Source organism: Contarinia nasturtii, unplaced genomic scaffold, assembly GCF_009176525.2.
Source record: "Contarinia nasturtii isolate CC-2019 unplaced genomic scaffold, AAFC_CNas_1.1 Cnas_scaffold_1240, whole genome shotgun sequence".
NCBI classification, from domain to species: domain Eukaryota; kingdom Metazoa; phylum Arthropoda; class Insecta; order Diptera; family Cecidomyiidae; genus Contarinia; species Contarinia nasturtii.
The window spans coordinates 3,165,104-3,177,397 of record NW_022198581.1 but is presented as its reverse complement, the minus strand read 5'-3'; the positions used below and the strand labels follow the sequence as shown (position 1 = coordinate 3,177,397).

General features: G+C 32.8%; 1 protein-coding gene across 1 annotated transcript in view; it reads right to left on the bottom strand.

The window, feature by feature from the left end:
• The window catches only part of LOC116345157, a 112,635-nt gene extending 100,875 nt beyond the window's left edge, over positions 1 to 11,760 (bottom strand). The window contains exon 1 of the mRNA XM_031774289.1: positions 10,928 to 11,760. The gene's annotated coding sequence lies outside the window, so the exon portion shown is untranslated. The remainder of the gene's footprint in view (positions 1 to 10,927) is intronic.
• Between the last annotated feature and the right edge of the window lie 534 nt (positions 11,761 to 12,294).

Below are 12,294 nucleotides of genomic sequence, written 5' to 3'. Positions count from 1 at the left end.
ATAAATTGAGTTTTATGTCAATTTTTGTTCATATTGAGGTTAGTTGTCATTTGTGTGTATAAATACATAGTTCAGACATGCTCTTTTTTTGCTTGAAACCTCGATTCGCGGTTCGGGTAAAAATTCGGTTCGTGCAGTTGTTGTTACTGTTCATCAGTTGCCATCATATATAACCCATAGCGCACAGTGAATACTTTAAATACCAAAAAAAAAGTCATCAGAGAATAAACGATTCTGAAAACTTAACTTAATTATATTATAATATAATTGTATAGTACATATTTTGATTTTATTTGTTTTTGTTTTTATGGATGCAGAACGAAAAATTAAGGAATTCAAATTCCATAGTGTACATACATATGGAAAATGGTGAATACTTTGTTCTTTTCGTCATTATTGTTGAGATTTAATTTGAAATTTAGTTTCCATCAACAAAAAAGGAGCCATGGGTGCCGTTGCGTGTGCATGAAAATACGTAAAATCAGTTTCAATGGCTCTTGTGTGACTTTCATAAAAAAAATTTTTGAGGAAAAATTGTGTTTGCTTTTTTAACAACGTAATTTGTAATAACCATTAATTATAAAATATTTCCAATTAACATATAATATAATTATTTTAAATAGGTTAATAAGTAAAAATTCCAGACAGAACCATAAGCGTTCCCATGAAGTGAACAAAAATAAAAACTAATATTTTTGGGTCATGTGAATGCGAACATTTTACATATTCCGAAAATTGGTGTACTGTCATTGGACACGCAGCATAAACAACAACATACTTTTGCATAAATGACATTTTATGTAATCGGTGTATTAGGATGAGGCGCATCTGTGATTCATCCAAAAATAGAATAAAAGACATTCATATTTTTCATCGAAACCGATAAAGTTTTTTTGTTTTACAAAAAAAAACTCTTCATTCTTCAAATTTGGTTCTAATGTGTTCAATTCAAAATTCGTTTCATATTACGATGAGATTACAATACAACAATGTATATCAATTAATCTCAAGCCGAACGTTTGAAAATGACAAGCTAGAAAATGATGAATCGATTTCGGTTTTTGAGCAACTGAATTAATGCAAAACTCATCAATAGTTTGAAGTAAATTCAACTTGATAGCATATGGGTTAAAATGAATCATATCCATTTGCTATTGAATTAAATCAATGGACAAGGTATGGATATATGTAACCACAGGCCAATTTGACCACATGAATACCACATAAGTGAGAGTTTCAACGCAATACACTATGAAACTCTCTTCTCCCTCTTTCTTTTATCTGATTGACTTTTGCTCGAATGAATGAATGCACAATAACATAAATGTTGTCCTTCAAACAATAATAATTGTTTCTGCCTTCTTCGTGTCAAGTCATTTCAAATGAGGTCGATATGTCATCTGAATACGTACATGAAACCGAAACTTATTGTCCTTTTCTTTTGATTATAATTTATTTTCATTGTATTACAGCCTTGTAAATTGTTCGCACTTTTAAAAGTGCATCGCAGTATAAAAAAATTCATTTCAATTTTATCACTATTTATCCATTTTGCAAACCTTGTCGTGACTCCATTCGGTTGGATCATCACTTTTACACAGATTTTTTTTATACTCAGCTACATTTTGACTTCTCCGTGCAATGAAACGTTTTGGATTCTTTCGTATGTTTTTGCAAGAAAAAAACTATGTACATGTTTGCAAACAACTTGTGCGTCACCGCAGTTAATTTATGCATTTTATTTCATTAAAGTTTTGGCCAAACATCCCAAAGCTACATTATTTGGTCATTATGATGAGCAACTCAAACGGGACTAATGAATGTCTTGTATAAAAAAAAACATTTCCTACATTAAATTTCCTCATTCCTTGTACACTTATTTACAGCGATTCATTTAAAAAAATGTATTTTGTCAACGATCTGAATTTTATTACTTACTACTGTAATGTAATTCCAAACAGCAACGATCTTCTATAGATTTTGGTTTTGATGATTTTCATTGAATATGCTGGCCAAATATAAATTGTCGAAAGAATCGGTCATTCAATTGATAAACGCTTATGTGCTTATATCTCATGCCATATGCCATGTTCCCTTAATATTATCATACCTGTTTACAAGGATGTCTTTTGGGCATTGGAGTAGAAAGGTATTATTATTTTTTTTCAAATTTACGACGTATCATATTGTAGTAAGTGGGTATTATCGTATATGGTATTTTCCTTGTGATGAGAAGGTTCAAAACGGAAACACACATACGGCTCTATGACACAAGACACAAGATGAGAAAATATCATCGCTTGTATCGGACCTTGATCTGATGCATTGCAGTATTTGCGTTTTAAGTGTGTATTTTTTTCTCCTAGAAAGTCGTTACCCATATGCCATTAGCATGTAACATGGAAAACAAGTGGAAATGTCTTAAATACTGGTTAAGTTTGTTGTGGCACTGCTTGTTTTGTTATGCAAACGTCCTAAACGTCGCAGTTACTGATCCAAACAATCGTTATGGATCGAGATTTACCTATCATCATTTGGTAGATTAATGTTCGGTGAACTGAATTTAGTTTTGAGCAGCAAAAGGTTTCCTTTCGTACGTGAGCCATAACATTTGCTCAAAGTTTTATGATTAACTTTAACAATGATATGTTCCAAATACCATATTCGAACAAATACATAATTCGACATTCCAAACGGTTGTCAATTACTTAAACTAGAAATTTATTCCTAGGACAATAAATAAAACCAACTAACAAGACCTCATTAGCTGGAATCAGACCTTCTCCGAGCTTCGAATTGATGTTGTGTTCAGGTTTTTTATGTGTGTTGATGGTCTAAAACTATATATGTTGATGTACATACATATGCGCATATTTAGTACTTCCACTTATTGATGGTATAGTGAAACTAATAATTTTGTAATGTAGCTCACGTTTCCATTTTCATTATTGTAACCGTGCGTGTTGGGTGTATTTTACTTTTTATATCTTTAAATGTTTATCCGATCATTCTACACGACTGTTCTTTTTATTTTTAAAAGTTGTAATTTTATAATAAATATTTTTTTTTTCGTGGGATGTCACATCTTCGTTACCGTTTTGGTTTCAACGAATGCATCAACTTAAAACTAATAGTTAAATTTGATGAACAAACGGTTTTGTAAATAAAGTTGCCGAAATGGCAACATAGTAAAGTGAAATTTTTTAAAAGGACAAGGTAGATAAAGTGCAAATGTCATCTTGTATCTCACTCTCTGTCTGTCTGTTTGTGTGTTTGACTGCTCATGTTTTTATAATATGACTGTTTCTGTTGCCAGAAGTGCTATTTTTACATAATGAGAAAATACCAAGAAAGTGACACATTTTCCATTCGATCTTCTTCGAATACTGGGATTTTTGCTATTACATGCAGGCTTCTTGAATATTTAATTGGTTATAATGGAAACCATCGTGCCAACTTACGAAGTAAACCATTAGCGTTCATAGAATAGACATCGGGTGTGGTGGAATGAGACTAATAAAAGCCACTTTTTGGGCAAATTTCATGCCGTTGGATCTAAACGTTATGCTGCCTCTATTGAAAAAGTGTGTGCATGTTATTTTTTTCGGAAAATGTCAAGGGAACGACGAGTATATAAACCAATTTAGTCGGTTCTTTGCTTTGAACAACAAAATTTGTGAAAATCACTCTGCGTATGTGCCTTATGTACAGTAACTACATTGATTGCTCGCAACTGTGCTTCGAAAATGATTCATTTCTTTTTGTCTCTGCGTAAAGTGGTATCCATATATTTATGCATGTTTAGTATAATATGAATATTCTAGGTGTATTTCTCTTCAACATTATCTTCGTGACTATTCTTCGGTTTTGGTGATATGAAAGCACTGTTATCGGCATTTTGCTTTCAATTGAAATGCTGATTAATCTAAATTGTTAGACATGCTATTTCGCATATATCCATTGATTTAATGAGCACTATCTGATTGTTTCTGTTTGAAAGTGCAACGATTCGATGAGTGAACTAACTTTGATGCGTGATTTTTCCGTATCAAAATGGAAAATAAAAGTTTGCAATGAGAATGAAGTGTAATATTATACCTTTTATTGTTATATCTCAATCTCTCGCGTGTGTGTGTGTGTGGTTGTGTGATGTTTATTACATAACTAAGTTCGTTCAAGGAACGTATGAACATGAGTTCAAGTAGAAAAAAAAAGTAGGAAAAAAATGATTAAGACTCAATTAATGGAATAAATCTTGTTTTCGTCGCTGTATTGCAACACTTCTCGATACATCCCACTGGCGCATGCATTTAAGCGAATAAACACAACTCATTCACATCAGCCGGTGTTTGGAATATTTTATGTGCGTTACGCGTTAATTCAACTAGATCTAATTTATTTGCTCATTAAAATACATTAACCTGGTACACATTGTGTAATACATTTACACAATGATTTGAGAACAAGATCTTGGTGTATGATGCACGTTCGGTGCTTCGTAAATGTATACATCGGCAGCATAGAAAGAAAAACACATACACACACACCCAGCCGTCATTACTGAAGCTTGCAAAGCATAAAAACATATGATTCGAAGCAATTTTCAGTATTACATCTCTATTGTAATAACATGAGGACAACGACAACGATGTCGACGACAACGAAAACGTTGGTAGCAAAATTTACATTGGCTCTGTCAGAATGGAAAGTGAAAAATGAACGATACGAATGAAAGCATTGGCTCAGTTTATATAACATGCAACGGTAAGTATGGAGCATACTCATAAACCATGCATAAGATAAGTATAATGAAAATTTCGAGAGGAAAAGTTATAGGCTAAGAGAAATGAACGCATGAAGAGAAGAAAGATGCACATTGGCATGATGGAAAAAGCGTTTGCGAACAAAAAAGCCGTCGTCATCGTTTTGAGGTATTTTATAATTGAGAACATCAAATTTACATACACCAAAGATGGTTTAAGGAGCACAAGCATAAGCCCTGAACATAGAGCACGAGCATAGAATGACACACTTCAGACATATACTGCAATAATTGACTTGATTGGTTCAAAGGCATGCTGTGGATAATTCTAGACCCTTCAGCGTTCATTTGAGCTAAGCTGGTGCGCTAATTTATTCCTCAGCAAACTACTAAAAACATTTCAAAAATATTACATCAAACATAAGAAAATAAAAATCTCCATTTTTTTATTGTTTACCTTAAGTCCATGCTAATTGAAGGCATTTGAATTCATAATTTCATTGTGAGAAGGCATTATGCAAACGTATGCATGCATGATTTGATTTCGTCGTATATCACGCACCACACTCTCGAATGTCTACGACAACCGTTTGAAGGCAAAGGAAAAAAATCGAAACAATAAATCTTCAGTTTGAAACAAATGTACGTTCGCATGCTGCGTGTGATACGAGATTGTCATTCTCTCTCTCTCGCTTAACACACAAGCTTTTGTATATCAATAAAAGCTCCATGCTTGCTTGTTCTGCCAAAAATATGTTTCCATTCGCTAAATGTTTATAGGTATATATATGAATGGTGGTGTTGCTCTAACCCATTTCCTATATCAGTAATCTGCGCTTACAGTTTTTATTGCCATTTTCTTTGAAGCACATCAATAAGTTGTTCCCTCCACTGAAATTTAATATTTGCGTGTGTGCTTTAGACGGGATCAAATCTATCTAGCACTCTCATCATAGTCGCACTTTTGGATCAACGTTCAAAACCTCTTTACAGTCGGGATTTTCAATATCTTTGTATCGGGTCAAATGTCTTCATTTAAGCATAAGATGTAGCAAATTACAGAAGGGAGAAACGAAAATTGGACCGCAAATTGATAAACATACAATTTTGGTATTTTCGTATGATGATAACATGGGAACCATATACGCATCCATATATTATGTTTATGTATATGCGGATAACACAGTCAAAAATTTATAAAAACAATGCGAGAAAAAAAACAACAAACATAAAAAAAATATTACGTGGAAATGTTATGTTTTAAAAAAGGGTCTATTTTGAATATTCGATCTCGTTGATTTCACCGAAGCGATTGGAACGAGGTTGAATTGGAGAACAGGTGGTACAGAGAGTTGAATTGAATTTTGGTTGGGTTGAATTCAAGCGAGTTCAATCATAATGGTGCTTTTGTCCCATTCAATCATATCGGATTATGGATTTATTCGTCGGATCAAATTGTGCGTGGAATCAACATATCTTGAACAGAGACATTGTGCTATTCAATTCAAATGTAAGCGCAAACTTATTTTGTTGATTTATAGAATTTTCAAATTTCATGCCAAAAGTCGGTCCCACGCGAAAATTCAATTTTCAAACAATATTGCAAAAAATAGACACAATGTATTTTACTTTGCATGTAGGCATACCCATTCATTTTGTAAGCATTCACTTTGCACACAAATCAAACAATTATTGATTAATATAAATGTAAACTACAGTAAGAAACTTGAGGTCGGCTCCCTTTTGAAATGTCATTTAATCTAAAACTGATGTTCATATCACGATGAGCATTTAAAATTACGTCTTATGAGACCAACAATGTACCTTGGGCCATATCTTGACAACATAAGTCGTTTTACACCATTATTTTGGGCTATATTCTGGTATCAAACCTCTTAGTCAAATTGTAACGTGGCCCAAGAAATTCGATAAAGTGTCAAATTTTCATGGGATATACACGCATTTTCAATAACATATATTCGCCTGAAGAATGTTTGGTTACATCAAATGTTTATTTCAAGCTAACTATATCTTACACGTCAGACATACAACAATAGAAAAGGTACCATTTGATTAAAGCAGTTGTCTCATCATTCAATTTGGATTCAAAATTTGAATTGGACATGAAAACAAAGAAAAATTCTCAAAAAAATGTAATTTTCTCATTCACATCAATTCCATGCAAGGCTGCAAAAATCTCCATGATTGGGTTCGTGAAAATAGGTCCGAAATGATGGCTTTCATTGAAATATGAGGGATTTACAAGAAGAGAAAACCTTGCAAATGCTTAGTAAATTAATATGTATCCGATTTTGATCACACTTTGACACTAGGACCAAGATTTGAAATGGAATTTTCCTTTTGTCATGGGATCAAATCAGATGTAATCAAGCCCATTGTTTGGACTAATTATTATTTTGCGCATAAAAAGTTGTTAACAATTTTGTTTAAGATGTATATATTTTTTTCTGTTTTATTGGTGCAATACATTGCAAATATTCTTTTATATTTGGATCAACATTGAAGTACAATATGCATTGTATTTCGTGTGTCAATTTTTTGTGCATTTGTTCGTGCCCCGGGGGAAATGATTTGAGGCAGCGTAACAGTGAGACGATAAAAAAAAATTCAAAAGCATTTTATTTCCTCTAAATTCATAGTGGCAGCTGGTGAGTAAATGTATAAATCGGTAAATCGATCTTGAATCGCTATGTTTTTGAACATCATTGTTATTCTTGGAACCACCACAGTTTTCGCTGCAATGATATTCCGCAACATTGGTATTATCTTAAGATATTCTATTTTATTTTTTGCTAGTTTTTACATTGAGTTTTCGTTATTGAATCGAAAAATATTTTCTTTCATTTCCTTTACCCCGGGCAAAATGTAAAATGAAATAAATGACAACTTTATTTTATGTCGAAACGTATATTGTGTGCATGGTTGTAGACAAACAACAGCGCCATCGTAAGCATAGCAAATACAAGATTCCGTTTGTGCCATGTTGATTAAAATTAACTTTTTTATGAAAGTTAAATTTTGTTTTGATATGCTTAAAAAATAAAAAAAATTAAATACAATTATTGAGAAAACTACAAAAATGGTTATATATATCAAATGTGGCGCTGTAGTTCCTTTGAGTATTCGTGTACACTTTATCTTATGAAAAACAATCGCACGGTGTGTTGGTACATTTCATGTGCAAAGCCATTCCATTCGACGGTGTATCACAAATCCAATTTGTTGGCACAGGTGATTCACCCGAGGTGAAGCTTTCGTTGTATTTTATTTACTTCATTTGTATTGGTCTGCAACGTGAGATCAACAATTCGTCTAGATGTGGTGCTGTGTGCTTTGTCAACTTGTGACGTCAAAACTTCGATAAGTGAAATAATAAAGAAAATTTCATTTAGTCAATAAATCAATGCCAAATTAAAGTCAAAGCGCTTTTCGATGTGCTGAAAATGGCTTTTGTGCATTCAAATCATCACAAGCATGAACATTTCATTTGGTCTGTGTCGGATATATTTCGATTTGGTGGTGAAAAACTTTAATTAATTCATTCAATGCATATAAAATGCCCACCACGTGAAATGTTTATCTATCTCGTGTTCAAACCCACACATCTATATATAATATGCGCTGAAGTGTGTATCTCATGCTGAGATAAAATACCATGCGCGTTAGGTAAAACAGTGTTGGCAAGCGATTGGCACCAGATTACGGCACCCCCAACACACAATTGAGTTCAGCCAAAAACAGATTTTGCCATCAATTTAATTACAAAAATACGCACACCATTTCGACACGAAAAACATACGATATTGTAAAAGTTTTCAGGGTAAACATGTACTTCAATTTGCAAATGAATGTTAAAAAGTAAGTTTTTGCTATTGAATTGAATGAACACACACAGAGAAAAATAAAAAAAATAAAACGTGCAACTGTGACTGAAATTAATTGTTGTATAATTTTCCACAGCAATGAGAAAATGTGAATAACAGGAACTTTTCAGTGCAGCAAAGTCAAACAACTTCAAACGATCAACAATTCAACTACATTCGTGCTGTGATGAGCATAAAAGAACGAGGAGATGGGGTAAAGAAGTGAACAAGATTTTGTCGAAAGCTTTACAAATTTAACGAAGACCTGAAAGAAATGCTCATATTATCCTACATTTTGCAACCCATTTTATTCCATTGAAGTTGTGTGTGTGTGTTTTTTTTTTTTCGTAAGCTCCAGTTCAAACCGAGCAATAATTAGCATCTTCTTATTTTTCTGGAATCTGTTTCGAAATTCTCACAACTTTCAATGAGTTGTTCTACATCTTGTCGATGCGACAATGGGCAAACTTTGTGCTATTTTTGCTTCTACTTGACTTGTCCAATATCAAAATAATTTTCGCAAAATATTTTCAATAGTTGAAAAGTTGGTATTGAAAAGAATCGTTTTTCGAGCGCTACAAAATGGAAAATATTCAAACGACGACAAAGTGAAGAATTTTATTTACGATCATTTTTCAATTCCAACAAAAATCGGCAAAGCATTCCATAGCTAACTCAATAATTTAAAAGTGCATGCTTTTGAACATGCAATTCGTCAATGCAAAAGTCATCATGGAAAGTTTTTTTTGAGGAAAGTTTTGAAGTGAGGGTAATTTTACATGCATTTTTTTGTATATTTTCAGAAATTACTTCTATCGCGCGCATGGTACACAATTCCTAAAGCAATTATTCACATTTGAAAGTTGAACAACCAGCACTTAGCATATGCGCTTGCATAATTATTATTATTATCAACGTGAAACTGGCGGAAATTTAGCGAGATAACAACACACAGAAAAAGCCCATAAACGGCTAATTCACACAATGTTCAAAGACGAAACCTTCTGCTGACATGATTTGTAATTGTAATTTTCGTCCTAAATTCACGTGTAGGTATAACATGTGAAGAGGTGATAACATGAATTACAAATGTACCTCTAGCGTATAATGTACGCGAAAATAATGGTTTCACGTAAAAAGCTGGCAAATTGGGCCATGCACTATTTGAAGTCGATCATTATATAGTTTAATTCTAACATTTTGACATTTAAATGGTGAAATCATATGTTTAGATTCCAGACTTTGGTATAGCATTTATTTATAGCGTGTAGCAATTCAAATTCGGATTTTTGCTTTTCATTATACAATCAATTTTGATTTTTGCCTAAAATGTTTGGAGTGTATGTGTTTTTTTTCTGCATTATTAATAATTTAATATTAACATGTATTACCTTGTAAGCGTTTTTTCGAAACAAGAGATATCGATCCGATTGGAATATGAAAACACTGTTTGAACACAAATTACACTCGATCCCTTCGTTAAAACCGCGTTATTATTCCGAAAAAGGATTGTTTTTTTAGTTTGAAAAAAAGTTTTTGGAAAATTTAAGCTCATTCAGTGTTGAATTGAAAGAAAACAATCGTTCTTATTCACACATATTCCATCAAATATGTATAACAGAAATAATGCCACTCACAAAATTTCAAGAGCAATCAAAAAATGCATGACTTCTTTCTATTCGAAGTAATCGTGTGCCTTAATCCAAACTAAATATGACCAAGTACATACATACATGCAGGTTTAAATTGTTTGCATGAGTCAAGTTGAAAAAGCGCAATCAGTGTTTCTCTCTCTCTCTCTCCCTCTCTATCTTTCTATGTGAATTTTTTTCTGTATATTTTGAGCCTCTTTTTAGAATGTTTTGTTATTGATGCTTAACGGTCTTATTTCTCTGCAATGCTCTTTGCTACCACTTACAATAAGCATAAAAGCACTCACTCAACGAAAAACGACTACAAAAATGTAAATGAACTGCTTCGCATGGAAAGAAAAAGACACACACTATACCGACATCATTGAATGTGTGCGCGCTTATTTTGCGAACAATTTACTCACTCACAACCATATTTTTTTTATATTTTGTTTTACGGAAAACAGAAATTAAATTGCATAGCCATCGAATATTGCAGCGCAAAAATTCATTCAAAGTGCAGTCTATGTACATGAACACGCACGCAACTGACTTCAATTGTGTTGCAAATTTCCGCGTATATTCGTTGATTTGTTCTCTTTCAGTCTCCTCCCCCTTTATCTCAAATACATGCAAAAATTTGCACTTACATTTGATGCATCCGCTGTCTGAATGTTGATTTACGCTTTCTCTCTCTCCTCTCTCTCTGCGCTTTTTTATTCGTTCTGATGTCTACTTCTGTTTTTATTTTAATTCATTCGCAGAGCTTACGAGAATTACACACAAAAAAAAAACACGAAGAGAGAAAAATGGTCTCTGTTCTGAATAATTTCCCCTGGTCCAGATCGGTTTTTATAGTCTCGAGTACCCTCGCTTACACGCCGATGCAACGAAGCAAAAGTATTTTGAATACAAACGCAGCTGAATCAAGATACTCGAATACAAAAAAATACAGATTCGATGAAAAATAAAGATGTAACACACAATCTTGTCTCTATTTTTCTCTTCAAATTCTCTCGTGTGTTTTGTTTCTTCTCATCATTCTTTATGCACACTCCAGATTTTAAGAAGACTAGAAATTGTATGTTTTTTAATGATACGTTATTGTTTGGTTCTTTATTCTGTGTCTGTAAACGTTCACATATACCGACCGATAATAAATACGTTCGTCAAATAAGACATCTACAAAAATGTACGAGCATTCGATGGTGTATACTCAAAATAAAAGATCTATATAATACCAAACACAAAAATGAACATTTTTTGTTTCGCAAATTTTACACGTTTTGTTTCATTCAAATTGTTTTCATTGCACACATTTTTCAACAGTTGCTGACATTATTTTAATACAAAATCCTTCATTTTATTACAGAGTTTGAGTTTTGAGATAACACTTATCACCGTTCGAAATGAATAAATCTTTGTTATGTTATAGATATATATATATATATATTTTTTATTTGCAACGTTTTAAATGACCTTCAGTAAAACGAGCAATTCTTTGCATTTTTCATCAATTTTCCACTCCTTTTTCTCCTCAATGCAATCTTTTCTTTGTGTCATTCGCAATCAGCGTATTCGAACTGCAAAGGTGTTAAAATAACTTTCACCATTCTACATCTAGTTAATGGTCACCAGTTTCACGTTTTATTTGTACTATTCCATTTCGTTCAAATCTTGTAACAAATGGCCAAAAAAAATGTACCAATAAAAAAATATTGAATAACAACCACTTCAATTTATATTCACCTTCATTGTCTTGTGATAAAAGCAACACTTTCAATCGTAATAATTTAATAAATTTGCACAAAACTTTAGCACTCTATATTGTAATTTATTACTGAAGCAAGCAGCAAGAACTGAGAATTTTTGCTTCCCTTCAGCTGAATGTTCGAAACACAACTGACAAATCCCACGTAGTAAACATGAAGCGCTTACTTTGACATTCGCATGGCGCATAGCGTGCATTTATACACAAACAAGCACACAACTACCCCCCCAACAACAACAAGAACAA